Here is a 21,651-nt window from a genome sequence, read left to right as displayed (position 1 = left end):
GATTTGTTCCCCCCATCAAGGGAAGTAAGAGATGGAGATTCAATAATTCCCTCCTATTAGATTCTAAATTTACATCCGCCTTTCTTGATTTTGCAACCATTTTTTTTTACAGAAAATGAATCCCCACAGATATGTCCTCAACTTATTTCAGATACTTTTAAATCTGCCTCTAGAGACTTCATTATTTCTTTCATAGCTCAAAAACGACGAGCATCCTCTCAATCAATGCAATTACTTGAAACACAAATTAAATATTTGGAACATTTCTACTATTTAAAAAAATGTCAGTCTGATTTGAACAAACTTATCAAAGCCAAACTCTCTTTTAATAAAATCTCCACAGAATCTGGGAATTTATACTTACTTAAATCTAGTTCCATGTACTGTAGTGTGCAAAATAAGGGGCTCATTATGATGGCGGACGGAAGTGGACCGCAGCCCTGGAGTATGCGGAAAAAGGCGTTTCTGTGTCCGCCTGCCGCGGTCACTCAGTCCGCCATATCAGGATAGGAAAGAGTGTCAAAATTCCGTCCGTGACGGTAGAGCACGCACCGCCGCCCAACTACACTGGTCCACGCGGCGGACGTAACCAATCCAGAGACTCCGCCGTACGGACTGACGTCAACGACGCCCCCCAAATCAAGATGGCGGAAAATACACATAAAACCGCTGCGGGAAAACAACCTGCCTGAACACGGCGGATTCCCCACAGCGAAGATACCATACATAGCAGAGATACCCACCACAAGCTGCTCGCCGTCATGGACCCAGCACTACACGGTTTCCCAATACTCTTCGTGATCCACCACCTGCAAGTCATGGCCCACTATCGACGATGACGCAGGTACGTTACAAAACATTCGCTGTCTGAAGGGGAGTACCTGGCAGGGTCGTGACGTTGAGAGGGGGAGTGTCATGTTTGAGAAACCACTGATTTGTCGCAAATACAATTCCACAACTGGAGTACACAAGCAGGAATGACTACGACAAATCACGACATATGATTGACTTGCTTTATTACACATGATAGGGGTATAATCACAGAGTATGCTTGAGCATGGGCATTGTGGGCACCAGAACTGGTACATCAGAGGTAGCACATGAGAGGGCAGACTGCATTATCAGAACAGCAACAGGGCATTGTGGCCAACAGAACAGGCACATCAGAGGCAGCACATGAGAGGAGCTAAGTGCATCAACAGTCCATGGCATTGAACAGGTACATCAGAGGCAGCACATGAGAGGGGCACAGAGCATCAACAGTCCATGGCATCGAACAGGTACATCAGAGGCAGCACATGAGAGGGGCTAAGTGCATCAACAGTCCATGGCATCGAACAGGTACATCAGAGGCCACACATGAGAGGGCAGACTGCAGTATCAGAACAGCAACAGGGCATTGTGGCCAACAGAGCAGGTACATCAGAGGCAGCACATGAGAGGGCAGACTGCATTATCAGAACAGCAACAGGGCATTCTGGCCAACAGAACAGGTACATCAGAGGCAGCACATGAGAGGGGCTAAGTGCATCAACAGTCCATGGCATCGAACAGATACATCAGAGGCAGCGCATGAGAGGGCAGACTGCAGTATCAGAACAGCAACAGGGCATTGTGGCCAACAGAACAGGTACATCAGAGGCATCACATGAGAGGGGCTAAGTGCATCCACAGTCCATGGCATTGAACAGGTACATCAGAGGCAGCACATGAGAGGGGCTAAGTGCATCAACAGTCCATGGCATCGAACAGGTACATCAGAGGCAGCACATGAGAGGGCAGACTGCAGTATCAGAACAGCAACAGGAAATTGTGGCCAACAGAACAGGTACATCAGAGGCAGCACATGAGAGGGGCTAAGTGCATCAACAGTCCATGGCATCGAACAGGTACATCAGAGGCAGCACATGAGAGGGGCTAAGTGCATCAACAGTCCATGGCATTGAACAGGTACATCAGAGGCAGCACATGAGAGGGCAGACTGCATTATCAGAACAGCAACAGGGCATTGTGGCCAACAGAACATGTACATCAGAGGCAGCACATGAGAGGGGCTAAGTGCATCAACAGTCCATGGCACCGAACAGGTACATCAGAGGCAGCACATGAGAGGGCAGACTGCAGTATGAGAACAGCAACAGGGCATTGTGGCCAACAGAACAGGTACATCAGAGGCAGCACATTAGAGGGGCTACGTGTATCAACAGTCCATGGCATCGAGTAGGGACATCAGAGGCAGCACACGAGAGGGGCACAGAGCATCAACAGTCCATGGCATCGAACAGGTACATCAGAGGCAGCACATTAGAGAGGCTACGTGTATCAACAGTCCATGGCATCGAACAGGTACATCAGAGGCAGCACATGAGAGGGCAGACTGCAGTATCAGAACAGCAACAGGGCATTGTGTACAACAGAGCAGGTACATCAGAGGCAGCACATGAAAGGGCAGACTGCATTATCAGAACAGCAACAGGGCATTGTGGCCAACAGAACATGTACATCAGAGGCAGCACATGAGAGGGGCTAAGTGCATCAACAGTCCATGGCATCGAACAGGTACATCAGAGGCAGCACATGAGAGGGCAGACTGCAGTATCAGAACAGCAACAGGGCATTGTGGCCAACAGAACAGGTACATCAGAGGCAGCACATGAGAGGGGCACAGAGCATCAACAGTCCATGGCATGGAACAGGTACATCAGAGGCAGCACATGAGATGGGTACAGAGCATCAACAGTCCATGGCATCGAACAGGTACATCAGAGGCAGCACATGAGAGGGGCTAAGTGCATCAACAGTCCATGGCATCGAACAGGTACATCAGAGGCAGCACATGAGAGGGCAGACTGCAGTATCAGAACAGCAACAGGGCATTGTGGCCAACAGAACAGGTACATCAGAGGCAGCACATGAGAGGGGCTTAGTGCATCAACAGTCCATGGCATCGAACAGGTACATCAGAGGCAGCACATGAGAGGGCAGACTGCAGTATCAGAACACCAACAGGGCATTGTGGCCAACAGAGCAGGTACATCAGAGGCAGCACATGAGAGGGGCTAAGTGCATCAACAGTGCATGGCATCGAACAGGTACATCAGATGCAGCACAAGTACGTGGTGCAAGGTACCCCACACAAGGACAAGAACAATGCTAATGTCTTTTACATGGACAATATACACACCAACTCCAAATAGATGTGAGTGAAGGGAAGCACACCGCACATCACGGAGCACTTGGACTGCCTGAAGTACCTGCCCCTGACACACTGGTAGCACCAGAAACTGGAGTGTGAGACACAGCCACAGCCCTAGTGACTGACACATGAGCCATAGACCCAGACACACTGCCAGCACCAGAACCAGGAGTGTCACACACAGCCACAGATGTAGTGACTGACACATGAGCCATAGACCCAGACACACTGCCAGCACCAGACATAGGAGTGTGCGACACAGCCACAGCTCTAGTGACTGACACATGAGCCATAGACCTAGACACACTGCCAGCACCAGACATAGGAGTGTGCGACACAGCCACAGCTCTAGTGACTGACACATGAGCCATAGACCCAGACACACTGCCAGCACCAGACATAGGAGTGCGCGACACAGCCACAGCTCTAGTGACTGACACATGAGCCATAGACCCAGACACACTGCCAGCACCAGAACCAGGAGTGTGAGACACAGCCACAGCTCTAGTGACCGACACATGTGCCATCGACCCAGACACACTGCCAGCTCCAGAAACAGGAGAGGGCACAACTGAGACAGTGCCACAACATGATGCATGACAGCAGACAACAGACACAGTGCCACTATCTGACAACTGAGAGTGAACCTCTGATGCGCCACTGAGAACACCGGATTGATGAGCCACAGGGCAGTATGGGCCAGGAGGCAGGGTGGCTCTGGGAGCTGGGGATAGCTGTACTTGAGCCACATCGGTGTGGTCAGGTGTCAATGGTGTGTGTCTACGTTTCTTTGGGATATGTGAGGGCACCTTGGACATGACAGGACTGGCAAGTGGTGCGGACTCCAATGAAACATCACCCACCAAAGGTGGAGCATCTGCTGCTGGGGCTCTGCTCTTTGGGGACGTGCTGGACCCTGCTTGTCGTTTGCTGTGTGCCTGCCGCCTCGACTCAGCATCATGTGTAATGGGGGATGCAACAACAGGGGACTCCTTCCTCAGCTTCTGATGGGCCAGGATGGGAGTGGAAGTATAGGGGTACTCCGCCGCGGAGACATCTGTTTTCCGTTCCTTCAACAACATCAGCCTCAGTGCAGCCAGGGGTGATGTATGCCTGTCCTTGATTGCGCCAGTGTCTATGGGAGAAGCCCTGTCCCTTGGATGTGCCTTGTCCGTAGGAGGAGTGTTGTCTCTGGACTTTCCCTGTTCGCTGGACGTTGCCCTGTTCCTGGCAGCAGACTTGTCGTCTGTGGTGTACCTGTCTCCAGAAGACACCTTCTCCCTGTGTGTGTCCCTGCCCTTGGGAGATGGCAGTTCCTCTGTTGTGTGCCTGTCCTTGGGAGTGTCCCTGCTCTTTTGAGGTGCCTTTGTCTTTTGACTGTCCTTGTCCCTGCCCTTGGGAGTGGCCCCTTCCTTAGTAGTGTACCTGTCCTTGGGAGTGTCCCTGCTCTTTAAAGGTGCCTTTGACTTTGGACTGTCCTTGTCCCTGCCCTTGGGAGTGGCCCCTTCCTTAGTAGTGTCCCTGTCCTTGGGAGTGTCTCTGCTCTTTAGAGGTGTCTTTGTCTTTGGACTGTCCTTGTCCAAGGGAGTGTCCATGGACTTGGGAGTATCCCTTGCCTTGGGAGTACCTTTTGTGTGGGATGCCTGTGTAGCATGTGAAGGCATTTCCCCTAACACCACTTGTGGATCCTGTGTGTGAACTCCAGTGTATCTGAAGTTGTCTTTGTGAACAGATTTTGCTGACCTAGGGGATGGTGTCTATGCCCTCCGTGCCCTGACGTGCTGTCTGTGGCTGCTTCTAGTGCAATAACCTGTATTAGAGTCCTGGTCAGAATATTCACTCCCCCCTGAGACATCCAGTGGTGTAGATGGGGGAACAGAAGTAGCACCCTGTCCATGCGACTGTACAATGGCAGACGACACACTGCTTACCAATGACTGAGCTGTCCTGTGTAGACCAGCAATATCACCATGCATCCCTTCCATGAATGCCACCACCTGCCCCAACTTCCTATCGTGGTCTTGGAATGCATTGATCATATTGGTCTGCCCCACACACAGCTGTCGCAGCAGATCAGCAGCCTCAGCACAAAGTGCATTTTGGGTCACCGGGGCAGGGGCAGCGGTGCCTGCACCGAACGCCACTCTGCTCCCCTACTCCAGCATGCACGAACAGTACATGGTGCAGTTGGCGGCAGTGTGGGCCCAGTGTGCTGTGTCCCGACCGAAGGTGTTGATTGCCCACTCCCAGTCTGTGACAACCGTGCTGACTCTCCAACACTGTCGGAAGATGAGGACGATGGTGTCTCGACATGCGAGTCCTCAGGGACAGTCCTGTCCCCCTCTCCGGAGCTGCCCTCTTCTGTGTCAGTCTGCGTGTGCGTGAAGTCTGATCCGGATGCATTGCCACCACTCATCTCCGCCGTCTGTGGCTGAGTGCCCTCTGCCAAAGCTGAAATGAACAGAAAAGAGGTGTAAGTCATGGGCACACTCACGTACAGAAGGACAAGGAATCCCTGATTCCATTGCTGACAAAGAACATCTAGCCCCCATCCTGCACACGGCCCACCCCTACCAGTCATTCTCACATGAAATAACCGGTGGTGGCTCTGAAACATGTACAGCATGACAGGGCAAGAGCATGTAGATCTGCACACATGTCGTGCCATGGGGCCACAGACCTCTACGGCATGTGCTTCAACACTCAACTACTAAGCAAGTGGCTTGTCAACATGCCAGACCTGGATGTCAAATTACACTCCGCCAATTGCACCAACATGACATTACTGCGATACATACGCACCACGGAAGTCACTACTGTGTCTGAGCACCAATACATGCATTGCACTCCCAAGTAACATACACAGACAGTCTGCTTACCGCTAGTTAGCTGTTGATCCACACTCAGCCGGTCGGACAGGTCAGGATGCGTCACAGCAATGATACGGTGCATGAGAGGGGTCATGGAGCGTCAGGCCAGACGTGGTGTTCTTGGAATCATCCCCAGTGTCATCTCCGCTACATTGTTGCTCAGCCTGGAAATGTCGTCCCAGCGTTTGTGGCTGTGTGTATGTCGTCTATTGCACACCCCCACTGCCCATACATCACGTGCTATGCTCCTCATTCGGTGGTCAGCTCAGCAGCAGGAGGTCGAGGTGATGGTCACAGGCAGCAGTCGGTGGACAGCTCAGCAGCAGGAGGCCGAGGTGATGGTCACAGGCAGCAGTCTGTGGTCAGCTCAGCAGCAGGAGGTCGAGGTGATGGTCACAGGCAGCAGTCAGTGGACAGCTCAGCAGCAGGAGGCCGAGGTGATGGTCACAGGCAGCAGTCGGTGGTCAGCTCAGCAGCAGGAGGCCGAGGTGATGGTCACAGGCAGCAGTCGGTGGACAGCTCAGCAGCAGGAGGCAGAGGTGATGGTCACAGGCAGCAGTCGGTGGTCAGCTCAGCAGCAGGAGGTCGAGGTGATGGTCACAGGCAGCACTGGTTCGCAGCGTTGAATGTGTGCTTTTGGAAATCACACATATATAGGGCCCTGAGCCCATGTCAGTGGCATACGTCGGCAGCAATTGGTCACCCCTGGATGCGTGTTTGTTACAGTCACACTGCATCATCCACCGTACACCGGCCGTGCCAGGCCTGGTCCAGGACCGCCGTGCCAGGCATGTCGCCCGCGGCGGCACAGCCCCGTCCACAACTGTTGTGCCAGGCCCGGTCCAGGACCGCGTGCCAGGCATGTCGCCCACGGCCGGCACAGCCCCGTCCACAACCGCCGTGCCAGGCCCGGTCCAGGACCGCCGTGCCAGGCATGTTGCCCATGGCCGGCACAGCCCCGTCCACAACCGCTGTGCCAAGCCCGGTCCAGGACTGCCGTGCCAGGCATGTCGCCCACGGCCGGCACAGCCCTGTCCACAACCGCCGTGCCAGGCCTGGTCCAGGACCGGCGTGCCAGGCATGTCACCCACCGACGGGTGTTCACTCGCCTGGCACGGCGGTGGGCGACATGGCCGGCACGTTGGTCCTGGACCGGGCCTGGCACGGCGGTTGTGGACGGGGCTGTGCCGGCCGTGGGCGACATGCCTGGCACGGCGGTCCTGGATCGGGCCTGGCACGGCGGTTGTGGACGGGGCTGTGCCGGCCATGGGCGACATGCCTGGCACGGCGGTCCTGGACCGGGTCTGGCACGGCGGTTGTGAACGGGGCTGTGTCGGCCGTGGGCGACATGCCTGGCACATTGGTCCTGGACCGGGCCTGGCACAGCGGTTGTGGACTGGACTGTGCCGGCCGTGGGCGACATGCCTGGCACGGTGGTCCTGGACCGGCCTGGCACGGCGGTTGTGGACGGGGGCTGTGCCGGCCGTGGGCGACATGCCTGGCACGGCGGTTGTGGACGGGGCTGTGCCGGCCGTGGGTGACATGCCTGGCACGGCGGTCCCGGACTGGGCCTGGCACGGCCAGTGTACGGTGGATGATGCAATGTGACTGTAAGGGGGGTCATGAACTGCCATGTCCATTGACATCATCAGAAGGTTGTGTTGGCCTGCACCTCCCCCGCGGAATACGTGCACCGCCATGGTGGCACCAGTGATGGAACATTGTTGCAAAAGTAGCATCCGTCCCGGAAGCTTGCACATGCGGTTGCCGATGTGTGACCGTGACGGTCCGTGCACATGCAGCCAATGGGAAGAGGGAACGCGGCCCGCGTATGCCCATTCGAAAATAGCAGAAGCAGTGCACCGCCATGGCGGCGCCAATGATTGTACATTTTCAGACGCTGCACCGTGGTGTATAGTCTGCACTATGCAGGTTGTGAGCATGATTGCGAAACTTCATATGTCATGCTCTATTTCATGTGTGTTCATACTATGCCCATCGATGTGCACACAATGTGCTACACATGTGCATGTCGACGTGTTGACGTCTGGTATTTCCCTACAGTCGTTTCAACTTCTTCACTTCTACACAGTACATCACGGCTGTATCGCCACATTCTGAATCTGTTGTCAGTGTGTGGTTAATGTGTGGTAATAACAATGGTGGGGGTACACATGCATTCAGTGTATGCGTATGTGTGTTGCCTGTTGTGTCACCATGCATGTAATGTCCGTATGCTCACCATTTTTGGTGTTGTCATTGGTGCATGATGACATGGAGTGTGTGTATCATTATCGTTTTGTGCTTGCAAGTGCATGTGTGTCTGTGATGAGGCTTCTACACAATTGGGTCATGACACATGTCTTGTTGGCAGTAATGTTGACATGAGACTAAGTTGCATTGCACATGTTGACACACATCATGTTGCTAGTGGCTGCACATTGTTCATACGGCACTCCGTATTGTAGTGACATTCAGAGATGTCACACATATGACAATTGTCCACAACATTTTTCTTGTTGCTAAAGTTGGATGACATGTGATTGAGTTGCACAGCCATGCGTTGTTTGTGAATTGACTTCTATTACATCTACTCCCACACAGGAGGGCTCCAAATGTCCATCGCCCATACACTGTGCTGGAGGATATGGTTGACGAGGAGGTGATCAGGAAATTCCTGCTGGATCGACGTAGATTGATGGAGCTTGTAGACCAATTGTCTCCTCACCTGCAGCCACGAAGAACGTATCCAGGTTCCATTACACCCACAGCAAAGGTGATGGCGGCACTACACTTTTTTGCAACTGGCACCTTTCAGTACACAGTTGGACATGCCGGGGGGATGTCACAGACCTTGTTCAGCATGGTACTTCGGGATGTTCTAAAAGCCATGATGCTGTACAAGGATGACTACATCCATTTCCCATGGCCGGCAGAGTTGGCAGCAGTCAAAGCAGACTTCTATGCCCTGGGCCAGATACCACACGTAGTGGGTTCCATTGATGGCACACATATCGGTCTCATTCCACCACTGGCACGTGAGCAGGTATATAGGAATCGGAAGCACTTCCATTCCCTCAACGTGCAGGTGGTGTGCCTGGCCGACAACATCATATCCCGTGTGTGCAAGATTTCCAGGCTCTGCACATGACTCCCACATCATGCGGAGCAGCATTGTCCCCCAACTGATGGCAAATCTGCGTCCAGAACGTGCGTGGCTTGTTGGTGAGTATGCTGTGGGGACAGTTGTGTTTTCTGTGTGGCATGGGGTACCCACCAATTCTGGTTGTGATATTTCTGTCTCTCATCCCCCTACATAGGCGACTTGGCGTACCCAAACAGGCCTTGGCTGCTGAGTCCCATACGTAATCCAACTACAGCGGGTGAAATGCGATACAATGATGCCCATGGAAGGACACGTAGAGTGGTGGAACGTACTTTTGGACTGCTGAAGTCTAGGTTTCGGTGCCTGGATAAGACCGGAGGGGCCCTGGCTTACTCACCAGGCAAAGTATGCAGGATCGTGATTGCCTGCTGCATGCTCCACAACGTGGCCTTGCGCAATAACATTGAACTGCTCTTGGACCCTGAAGACCAACAAGTTCCTCGGCCTCCCATCCCACCCATGTCGACTGATGAGGATAGTGGTGAGGAAGAAAGTGTGGACCAGAGCCGGCAGCTCATTGATCGCTACTTCCCTTGAATGTGAGTGACTACCTCTTGTGCCGGTTGACAATGTGTTATGTATGTTTGCTGGTAGTGTTTGGATGTGGTGTGCATCAGCTGGGTGTTCTGCTATGTGATGTTTGCATGTGTATGTGTTCATTTCTTGGGACATGCAAGTCTCCATGATGTGTGTCCTCTCATCCAATGAATTTGTGATGAGTGTGGTTTGTGGAATGTTGCACTGCAGTGTGTTGTGATGGGTGTGATTCAGTTTCCTGACGTGTGTTTGCTGTCTCTGATTTTCCCTAGGTCACACCCACAGCGGCATGATTATGTACGACTTGGATCCTTGCACCTGGTAACGTCTGTTTCTGAGACAATCATGTGAATAAACATGAAGGTAACACATCATTGAGTGTGTAAGTGAAATTTATTTACAGGTTGTGCATTGGTGCTGGTGGATATTTACAAGTAAGTGTGGGGTGGGGGAGTGTGAGTTGAAGGTCATGGCAGATGAAATGTCCGTGCTGACACCACATTGGGTGATGTCCGGCTAGTCCAGCAGACCTGTGCCAATGCTTGGCTATGTGGGACAGGATAGTTTGCAGGGTGAATGGCAGGTTCAGGCAGTGTCAGAGTCATTGTCAGCCCCTCTTTGAGCTGTGGATGGAGCATCCCCACTGCTCTCACCCACTTCCAGCCCCGGACGGCCCCTCCGTCTTGGAGCCGGAACGGAGTCAGCTTGGGGGGCAGGTTGCTCAGGGGCCACATCCGTGTCAGAGGCACAGGTGGCGGTGGTGTTGCTGACCGTGGCGGCTGGACACTTGGTTGAGGGGGTGGGGGTGTTGCGGGCTAACCATTCCCTCCACAGTGATGTCCGCTGGCCCATGAGGTCCACTATTTGGCCAAGGCGACTGTCAATGGACCGCAACATATTTGTGTTGTCAACCGAGTCCTGGTGGGCACGATCAGCCTGTTCCTGGCCACGCTGATAGGAAGCCTGGACTCTGGCTAGGGCTTCCAGTGACTCAGCGACAGGATGGGGTGGGTGTCCTTCCCCAGCTCGCCGGTGTGTGGTACTCCTGCTTGGGTGATGTGGCCTCGGCTCTCTCCTTTCCCGTCCACTCTCCCTGCTTGGCTGGGATGTCGATGGCCCTGCGTCGTGTGGTGGGTTAGGCAGGGTGGCACAGGCAGGAGTGGTGGTACTGGTGGTGGTGGAGGTGGTGGTGGTGGTTCTACAGCTCACTGTGGCAGGTGTTGCAGGAGTGACACAGGCAACGGTTGTCGAGGCAGGGATTTCCAGTGTGCCAGATGGCCCTGGCAGTGTGCTTGGGCCCGCTCCATCCTCCGCACCGGAGCTGGCTGTGGCATCGTCCCCAGAGAGTCCTGGATGTGAGTGAGGCGAGTCTTGCGGCCGGTTGCTGGTATCACCAGTCAAATTACGATCACCTGAGGGACAAGATTGTGCTGATCAGTACTGTGGACATTACATGTTTATTTCAAATACATAACATTTCAGTGTCCTGTCGCACACACCCCACCCACCTCTCGACACACACCACCACCTTCCCTGTGGACATGGGGGCCTGTTGGGAGTTGTAGTAGTGACCTCTCACACACCCCACCCACCACCACCACCCTCCCTGTGGACATGGGGGCCTGTTGGGAGTTGTAGTAGTGACCTCTCACACACCCCACACACCACCACCACCCTCCCTGTGGACATGGGGGCCTGTTGGGAGTTGTAGTTGTGACCTCTCACACACCCCACACACCACCACCACCCTCCCTGTGGACATCGGGGCCTGTTGGGAGTTGTAGTAGTGACCTCTCACACACCCCACACACCTCTCGACACCCACCACCACCACCCTCCCTGTGGACATGGGGGCCTGTTGGGAGTTGTAGTAGTAACCTTTCACACACCCCACACACCACCACCACCCTCCCTGTGGACATGGGGGCCTGTTGGGAGTTGTAGTAGTGACCTCTCACACACCCCACCCACCACCACCACCCTCCCTGTGGACATGGGGGCCTGTTGGGAGTTGTAGTAGTGACCTCTCACACACCCCACACACCACCACCACCCTCCCTGTGGACATGGGGGCCTGTTGGGAGTTGTAGTAGTGACCTCTCACACACCCCACACACCACCACCACCATCCCTGTGGACATGGGGCCTAATGGGAGTTGTAGTAGTGACCTCTCACAAACCCCACACACCACCACCACCCTCCCTGTGGACATGGGTGCCTGTTGGGAGTCGATTACATTTTGGTGAGTATGTGGCCCACATGCATGGGTTGCGGCCTGGGAGATGTGTCTTCTCAGTTGTGTGAGGCAGACCATGTTGTTGTGCTCGTGGTGCTTGGTTTGTACTTACCAGCCTCTTCTCCTTCCTCAATTCCTTCCAGGCTCTCTGGGTGCAGTATGCCCAGCACCTTTTCCTCCCAATTAGTGTTGGGGAATGGGCTCCGGGGGTGTGCCGCCGCCAATGTGCTGTGCTCGTAGATGGTTTTTGGCACGGATGCCTTTGACCCTGGTTTTCAGGTCATGCCACCGCCTCTGGATCTCGTGCTTTGTCCTTGGCACGGTCCCTGACGCATTCACCCGACTTACGATCCTGTCCCACATGTGATTTTTGTGAGCCACGGTGGTCTGCTGGACTAGTGCCCCGAATATGTCGGGTTCAACATGGATGATTTCATCCACCATAACCTTCAACTCTGTGTCCGTGAATTTAGGGTTTTTCTTGGGTGCCATGGTGTGCGATGCTCAAGGTGTGGGTTGAGTGATTTGGGAGGTGCAGGTGTGTGGTGTGTATGAATGGTGTGGTGGGTGTTTGTGTGGTGGGTGTGTTTGGGTAGTGGTTGTATGTGTTCAATTGGTGTGTGCTGTCGGGCGTCTTGGGCCTCTTGCTAGCAGCTATGCTGTGATGCAAGGATTGTGGTAGTGGGTGGGAGTCATTTTATAGTCTGTGTCGTGGTTGTGTCCCAATGGTTGTTGGCAATCAGGTGCTAGGTGGGTGTGTTGACTAGTGTGGATTAGTAGGTACTTGGGGGGGTGTCATTGTGGCTTGTGATTGGTGTAGGTGTTTCAGGTGAGTGGTAGTCCTGTTTCGTGTGTTTCCTATTAACTTCCGTCACACTTTTTTTGGTATGACGGTAGGGATGTTGTTCGTGTTGGCCTTCCGCTGAGATGCACCGTTTCTCGTTGCATTGTTTCCGCTGCGGCCGTGGATTGAGGTGCGTACCGGGGGACAGGCGGCGTTATCCTAATCGCAGACACGGAGCCTCCGCAGGTATGCGGTGGCTGTGGCTGTTCCCGCGGTCATGTTCGTCCGCGGTGGTCGGTGTTTCTTCGGTTCCATCCGCTTGCGGTGGTCTCAGGTGTACTCCGTTCGCCGCGGACGGAGTTTGCTGTGGTCCGTCTGCTGCGGTCGTAGTTTCGTCCCATTTTTATCCTAATTGCTACGAAGGTTTATCCGCGGAGCGGTCCGGAGTATCTTGGCCGCTTCCTTGGCGGACGGAACACGTTTCCGTCCGCGATCCTAATCGGCTCCTAAGTCTGGTGATCTTCTTGCTAATTATCTCAAGATTAAAGAACAGCGAACTAAAATTGAGTCTACTTTAACCTCATCTAACACTACAGTCCATAAAAATGAAGATATTCAGTTAGAATTCACTAACTTCTATCAAAAACTTTATACCCCTGAATCCCCGTCTGAACCGACTGGCATTTCATAATATTTATCTTCCATTCTTCCACCCTCTTCTCAAGTTGTGGATTTTTTTTCCTTTGCAGATGATATACAAATTAAAGATATTTTTAAGGCCATTCAATCTCTTAAAAAAGGGAAGGCTCCTGGGCCCGATGGCTTTACAATTGAATTTTACACACATTTCTACCTTTTTCTTCTTCCCAAATTACATCAGTTATTTTGTTTTCTGAATAGCATCCCAGAAATCTGAAAGTTCTTTTTAGGAAGCTTTGATTTGTCTTCTCCCTAAAGAAAACAAAGTTTGCACATTGTGTAAGAACTATAGACCCATTTCTTTAATTAATTTAGATTAGAAGATATTTGCGAAAATGTGCACCCTTCGTTTAGATAATATTCTACCAAAATTAATTGGAAAAGAGCAATGTGGTTTCATTAAGGGCTGTCATCTATTTGCTCTATAATACTCGCCTGTTGTGTTAGATGCCGAAAAAGCGTTCGATAAGGTTCGATTTATTTTTTCAACACTTGCTTGGTTTGGTTTTTGCCCCAGGTTCCTTGATTATGTCTCTTTACTTTAGTCTTTTCCCAGGTCCTTTATTCTCGCCCATAGCCCTGTATATTCCTATTTACCTCTTCACAGAGGAGTTCAACAAGGCTGTCCGCTTTCTCCACTTTTATTTATTCTGGCATTGGAACCCTTTTTAACAAAAATGTGTTTGAATAATGCTATCACAGGTTTCCCATGTGGTGATAGAGATTTAAAACTCTCTGCACATGCGGATGACATTCTTTTATTTATTTCCAATCCGCAAACCTCAGTATCGACTTTCTTATCAGAAGTATCAGATTTTGCTTTAGTTTCAGGGTACAAACTCAATGTTGATAAATGTGAAATCCTTCATTTAACCAAACATTGCTTTCATGCTGATTTCTTGGCTTCTTCTTTTCATTGGAGCCCAACAAAGATCAAATACCTAGGTTTATGGTTCACACCTTCTATAAAAGATGCTGTTGAGTTAAATTTGAAGAATTCACAATTAATTTTAACTACTTCCACAACACACTGGCTCTCCTGTTTTTATCCTGGTGGGGTAGATTAGAATCTATAAAATGATGCTAGTTCCAATAATTTTATTCTACTTATCCAATCTTCCAACCAATATTCCCAAAACCAGTATTCTCTCAAAAAGTTTATGGCACAACAAAGCAGCTAGGATGTCTTTTTCCGAACAACCTAAACACATGGGTGATTTCTCTTCTTATCATACCTCATCTTTTCTTAAACATTCTTCTTTTTTACTATCTGAGAATATGAATTACTCTATTTTTCAACCTTTGTGGGTAGACATTGAAGACTCCTTTTTTCACCCCTTTACCTTTGAAGAATACGTTTCTTTATCCCATGTTCCAGCAAAAGTATCCCTCCCAATTCTTAAAAACGCCCGTAAAATCTTTCAACCTTTCTTATTAGGTGGCCTAGATGAACGCACTTGATTTCTACAATCCCCAATCTGGTATATTAAACATATTAAACTTAAAAACAGAACTCTTTTTTGGAAAGCTTGGTTAGATTTTGGACTTAAATGTACACATCAACTTTTTCATGATGGTATCTGTATCCCCTTTTCCGTAATCCAATCTCGCTTTTCTCTACCTCTTTCTTACTATTCCCAATATATTTAGTTGATTACAGCCGCTCAAGCTTCTTATAATGCTTTTATGCTCTCTCCTACTCTTTTGGTTTCCTTTCCTATCCTAATATCATCTTTACAACCTCCTTTTCTGCATCTCAAAAATGTAAGAAATTAAGGGATATATACCTATCACTCGTGACAAATCTAAGGTAGAATGTAACTGGGAACCTGATTTAGGTGAATCTTTTCCTATTTTAACTTGGGATAAAATCTGGACCAAAATAAGTAAGTCTTCTATAACAGCAAACAACACTCAAACTTTTTTTTTTCATATATAATAAACCCTTGCTCACACCAGCTAAATTACATCATTTAGATCCCACTATCCCCTCTACCTGTTGGTCTTGCCCTGCTCCTTCAGCAGATCCTAAACATATGCTATTTACTTGCCCATCTATTCATAATTTCTGGATCAGAGTGTGGCAACAAATTAACAATATTTCCCATACCCATATCCCTTTCTCTTTTTCACATATTTTTCTAGGTAGCATCTCAGAGGTGTGGGCCTCCCACAATACTAATATCTGAATCATCGATTCACTTATACCGGTAGTATTTCAACACATTACCAAGTCATGGAAAAATACTTCAAATGTTTAATTTGAAGCTTGGTGGTATGGAATTTGCCACAACCATAGATTGGATAGGGCTTATGTTCACCCAATCACACTTGCTATTAAATGAGCCATATTGTGGTTACCTATTACTAATTTCCTAAATGGGTCTGCTCAAACCTTACCCTTGTATAAACCTTGCAATGAAGAAATATCCAAACCCCCTTGAGTTTAATAGATATTAATATTTATCTAATCTGTTTTATCTTATGGTCAAAGACTAAGTTATTACAGTGGGAAATATTGTAACATAATTGTTGCGTTTTAAATATAAGACTGATATACAATTTGATACCCCTTCCTCCCCCCTTTCTCTCACTCCTTTCACTTCTCCTTTTCCCACCCCTATATGAAATACTTGTATTATATTATAATTATATACTGTGTTTTTATCTGTTGTACTATGCTTATCATTACATCAAATAAAATCTCGTTTAAACTTAAAAAAATAACTAAAGCTCCAAATGAAAAAAATAAGCCAAAGAGTAAACAGAAAACACAGAGTGTATTGCTTCAACACCAAGAGTCTGAAGGAAGTTACCAACTGAGAGGCAGTAAAACATTTAAAAGTCGGATTAGTATCATCATCATTAGACTGACGACTGCTCTACACATTATTCACACGATACGGGGAAAGCAGACACTGAATGAAGAATTCTGAAGAGAGGATGAGCCACCCATTGGGGTAAAGTGGACGGGACGAGTAGGTCAATGAAGAAGCTGAAAAGGGACAGAGTCGGCAACAAAGCCACTGAAAAAAGTGTGAAGAGGAATGAAGGTTCAAAATTGAAAGCTCACTTCAGAAAGGAGAAAGTGTCAGGTTTTACCATTAACAAGTTTATAACAAAAACTGTAAGTACTTCTTTTAGCACAGGAAATGGGCAACGTGGCTTCCTGATAGTCCAGAAGAAATATCAGAAGTCCACCAGACTTTCTAGAAGCATGCTTGTAGTCGAGACATCGACCGATGAATATGAAATGCATGTTGGGCATTGAAATGCTCATGACAGAATATATATAGTAGAAATACAGATAAAAGATAGCTCTATCAAACACCGTAACAAAGTTTTCGGTCACAACTCGCAACTGAAGATAATTGTCCACCACACTTGAAGAACACACCCCCTTTGACATAACATAACACCTGGAATTAACATTCTCTCCTCCAGTAAATAAGGTATGCAGTGAAATATCCATACAGAATGTGCTGTAACACATCCTCCTGTATTGTATAAACATCAAAAAGGATGAGCAATTGGCACAGTGACACATGCAATTCCTCTTCAGCTCGAGCCACAGTTTCATGCTCAGTAGCCATAATAAATGGAAGTCAAGTGCCATATGCAGGTTCTTGTGACAGAATTCCTATGTCAGAAGTAATAGTTCCCTGTCACTCGACTATAAAATCCCTTTTTCCATGCTATTGATATTTGAATTCTTACTTAAGGACATTTGCAGCGAAAAATGCTTTCAGGGCTGGTGTCAAACCCAGTATGTTAAAAGTATCAAACAACTTTAGATATTGAAAAATGGTTTCTCTAGTCAAAATCTGAATATTTGGGCATGTTCATTATGCACATAGGGGATTCACTCAAGGATATAAAAAACAGGCCCATCCTATTGTGACAATACATTACTGATGATATTTACATTACAGTCGATGCTTAAATGAGGACTTAGTGGAAAGAATAGTGACTATTTTACGTGAACATGGATACAAAATAAATTGTAAAAATAATTACCTATCTATTGTAATACTGTCAGCATATGAAAAGTTCAGTGAATAAAAAGGGTTCAGAATGTCCAGATATATTAATATATGATATAATTAAATAATGTATATATTCCATTTGTATGTATTTTTTTATTTGAAACAATATTTATTTATATTTTCAGCGAATTTAAATGATTTAATATAATTTAACCTTGTTTCCTATGACGTTTTATTTCAAGTACCTACCTCTTTTGTCTTCTATGGAGTATGTTGAAGCTCTAATGGTTGGCTATATCTGGTACTGGACTTGCTCCATCTCTGAGCTGGAGTCATTTACTACTGTTTTTGGTGCCTTCTTTGCTTTGCTGTAGTAACTTTAGGAGTGCAGTTTGTGAATAGGAATAGGCTTACTCTTTTGTAGGTGGGTGCATGTCTATCCCCAAACCCCTCCTAATCCTCTATAAACCTTCCTTACTCCTCCCTAAACCCCTCTCATTTAGTAGTATGTATGCAATTTATTTCCATCCACACTTCCTGGTCCCGCCCACACTTACATATAAGTAGTAAACTTACATGTGCGAGGAGCTCCCTATAAAATATATGATGTGTGTAGGTGGAGATTTACACTTGCAGGTTTGTGAATAGCATTTTGTAATACTTCAGCAGTACTATTGTAGTACTAGTAAAGTACTAAGAAATGTTGTTTGTGACTTGGTCCCTATGTGTTTATGAATTTTGGAAGGGCATACTTGCGTATTACACCAAGTGGGTTAAACCGTTATATGAATGGGTAACTCCTCCTTCTTATGGTAATCATTGGATACCTAAAAAGCAATTCTGTATGGGTCACTAGAAGACATGTTAAAACGAAGCTATCTCTAGACAAGAGATAACAAAAGAAACCCCGACATTTGAGAGGTTCTTTTCACTTCAATCTACATATGTGTACTATTTATTGAGGGACAAGTGATCATAATATCATATAAATCACAATTACATTCAACTGTTGAGGAGAGATTCACTCTAATAGAGCACATTCTTGTGGCACACTGCCATGTTCAAGAGAGATCCCTCGTGGAGAGCAAAAAGACTGTGAGAGATTCACATAAATTGGAGGCATTGTCCTTTATGCTTGTGCACTACAATCTTGTATGGCACAATTGGCCTTGATACAGACGTCACCTGTTGTATCATTTGAATATGGTCCTCTAATGAGGAATCAGGAATTCTTAAATCTTCATTAGCAATTTCAGAAACTCCTCATATATGTCCTATGTAAAGTATAAGTTGGTTTTATAACCAGATGGGCCTAAGCAGCTTGGAATTGGCAATAAAAATACGTTTTCAGCTTCCTGTGTTGCAGTACAGGGAGTGGCCTAAGTAGAGAATTCTATGTGCTAAGACTCAAACCAAAACGTTATGTTATGTTATTGATTTTATTTTTGTAAAGCACAACCTAATACCTGCAAGCAGGTGTCCTGGCACTAGCAAAGACCAGGAACTACTAGTGAAAGGAAAAATTAGGTCTGAGTAAACAACCAGGTTTCGAGTTTACTCTTAGTAAGTGGAAGCAGGGTGAGTTTTTTTATGTCTTTGGGGAGCATGTCCCACAACTTAGATTCCAAGTAGGAACAAAATGACAACCAGAGTGACAATACTCGATGTGTGATACCAATAACAGGGAGGAGGAAGAAGAGAGAAGCTAATGAGGAGGACATAAGTGTGTGAATACATTTTTGAGATAAGCAGGACCCTGAATATAAAGAGCTTTATATACAAATCCAAAGACTTGAAAATTGGAAAGCAATGTGGAACCAATGCAGATTATTTTAGGTGATGAGAGCCTAGGGATTGCAGGGACAGACTGAGAAATGCATGGGCTTTAGCAATCTGGATGATCTATAGCTTCTGATGTAAATTGGCTGGACACTCTAAAAAGACTGAGTTGCACAGTGTTCAGTGAATTGTGTGCTTCTGAAAAGAGTGAGAGCTGATGACTTGTATGCTTTTCCAAAATCTTACCTCATGGCAGACGGGAGACAGGTCTGATATTACTCAGATGGAAAGATTGACTATAGGTTTTTGAGCAAGGTAAGAATATAGGCATTCTTCTATCATGAATATTTTGATATGGCTCATTTAGAACTCTTCAAAACATTTTTAAGTGCTTGCTAGCACATTCGTTTATTTCCTTTATTCCTTTTTATTAGAAATTGTGAAGTTTTGTACACGTGAGCCATGAGCTGACGAGCTCAGGGAGACGCCTGTGCACACCGGGAGTGGTAATGGTCCTAAGGAGATGATGGTGGCATGTCAAGCAACCTCGGAAAATATTTTTCTCTACTGATGAAGGTATTTAACCATAAACACGTGTCTAGGGATATGATTTGAGAATTTACAGGCACTGACCAAGAACTTTTTGAACATTTTGAGAACTTTGAACTAAAACGAAGAATACTGAACTACAATGACCATGAGGCAATGGGGTAATCCGGCAAGGACATGTTCGCGGCTCTCCCACCCCCTTTTGTATTATATAAAATGGCTCCCGTGAGCCATGAGCTGACGAGCTCAGGGAGACGCCAGGGCACACCGGGAGTGGTAATGGTCCTGGGGAGATGACGGTGGCATGTCAAGCAACCTCTGAAAATATTTTTCCCTACTGATGAAGGTATTTAACCAGAAACACGTGTCTAGGGATATGATTTGAGAATTTACGGGCACTGGCCACAAACTTTTTTAACATTTTGAGAACTTTGAACTAAAACGAAGAATACTGAACTACAATGACCATGAGGCAATGGAGTAATCCGGCAAGGACATGTTCGCGGCTCTATCACCCCCTTTTGTATTATATAAAATGGCTCTCGTGAGCCATGAGCTGACGAGCTCAGGGAGACGCCCGTGCACACCGGGAGTGGTAATGGTCCTGAGGAGATGATGGTGGCATGTCAAGCAACCTCTGAAAATATTTTTCCCTACTGATGAAGGTATTTAACCAGAAACACGTGTCTAGGGATATGATTGGAGAATTTAAGGGCACTGGCCACAAACTTTTTGAACATTTTTAGAAATTTGAACTAAAACGAAGAATACTGAACTACAATGACCATGAGGCAATGGGGTAATCCGGTAAGGACATGTTCTCGGCTCTCCCACCCCCTTTTGTATTGTATAAAATGGCTCCCGTGAGCCATGAGCTGACAAGCTCAGGGAGACGCCCGTGCACACCGGGAGTGGTAATGGTCCTGGGGAGATGACGGTGGCGTGTCAAGCAACCTCTGAAAATATTTTTCCCTACTGATGAAGGTATTTAACCAGAAAAACGTGTCTAGGGATATGATTTGAGAATTTACGGGCACTGGCCACGAACTTTTTTAACATTTTGAGAACTTTGAACTAAAATGAAGAATACTGAACTACAATGACCATGAGGCAATGGAGTAATCCGGCAAGGACATGTTCGCGGCTCTCCCACCCCCTTTTGTATTATATAAAATAGCTCCCGTGAGCCATGAGCTGACAAGCTCAGGGAGACGCCCGTGCACACCAGGAGTGGTAATGGTCCTGAGGAGATGACGGTGGCATGTCAAGCAACCTCTGAAAATATTTTTCCCTACTGATGAAGGTATTTAACCAGAAACACGTGTCTAGGGATATGATTTGAGAATTTACGGGCACTGGCCACAAACTTTTTGAACATTTTGAGAACTTTGAACTAAAACGAAGAATACTGAACTACAATGACCATGAGGCAATGGGGTAATCCGGCAAGGACATGCTCGCGGCTCTCCCACCCCCTATTGTATTATATAAAATGGCTCCCGTGAGCCATGAGCTGACGAGCTCAGGGAGACGCCCGTGCACACTGGAGTGGTAATGGTCCTGAGGAGATGACGGTGGCATGTCAAGCAACCTCTGAAAATATTTTTCTCTACTGATGAAGGTATTTAACCAGAAACACGTGTCTAGGGATATGATTTGAGAATTTACGGCCACTGGCCACGAACTTTTTGAACATTTTGAGAACTTTGAACTAAAACGAAGAATACTGAACTACAATGACCATGAGGCAATGGTGTAATCCGGCAAGGACATGTTCGCGGCTCTCCCACCCCCTTTTGTATTATATAAAATGGCTCCCATGAGCCATGAGCTGACGAGCTCAGGGAG

At 47.9% G+C, this 21,651-nt stretch overlaps 1 pseudogene; it reads left to right on the top strand.

Annotated features, from left to right (window-relative positions):
* The first annotated feature begins 835 nt into the window (after nt 1–835).
* LOC147718730 (tribbles homolog 2-like) overlaps nt 836–21,651 on the top strand; it is a 97,707-nt pseudogene continuing 76,891 nt past the window's right edge.

The sequence above is a fragment of the Lissotriton vulgaris genome, chromosome 4_1 (assembly GCF_964263255.1).
Source record: "Lissotriton vulgaris chromosome 4_1, aLisVul1.2, whole genome shotgun sequence".
In the NCBI taxonomy this organism is placed as follows: Eukaryota; Metazoa; Chordata; class Amphibia; order Caudata; family Salamandridae; genus Lissotriton; species Lissotriton vulgaris.
This window is presented reverse-complemented; position numbering and strand designations above follow the sequence as displayed.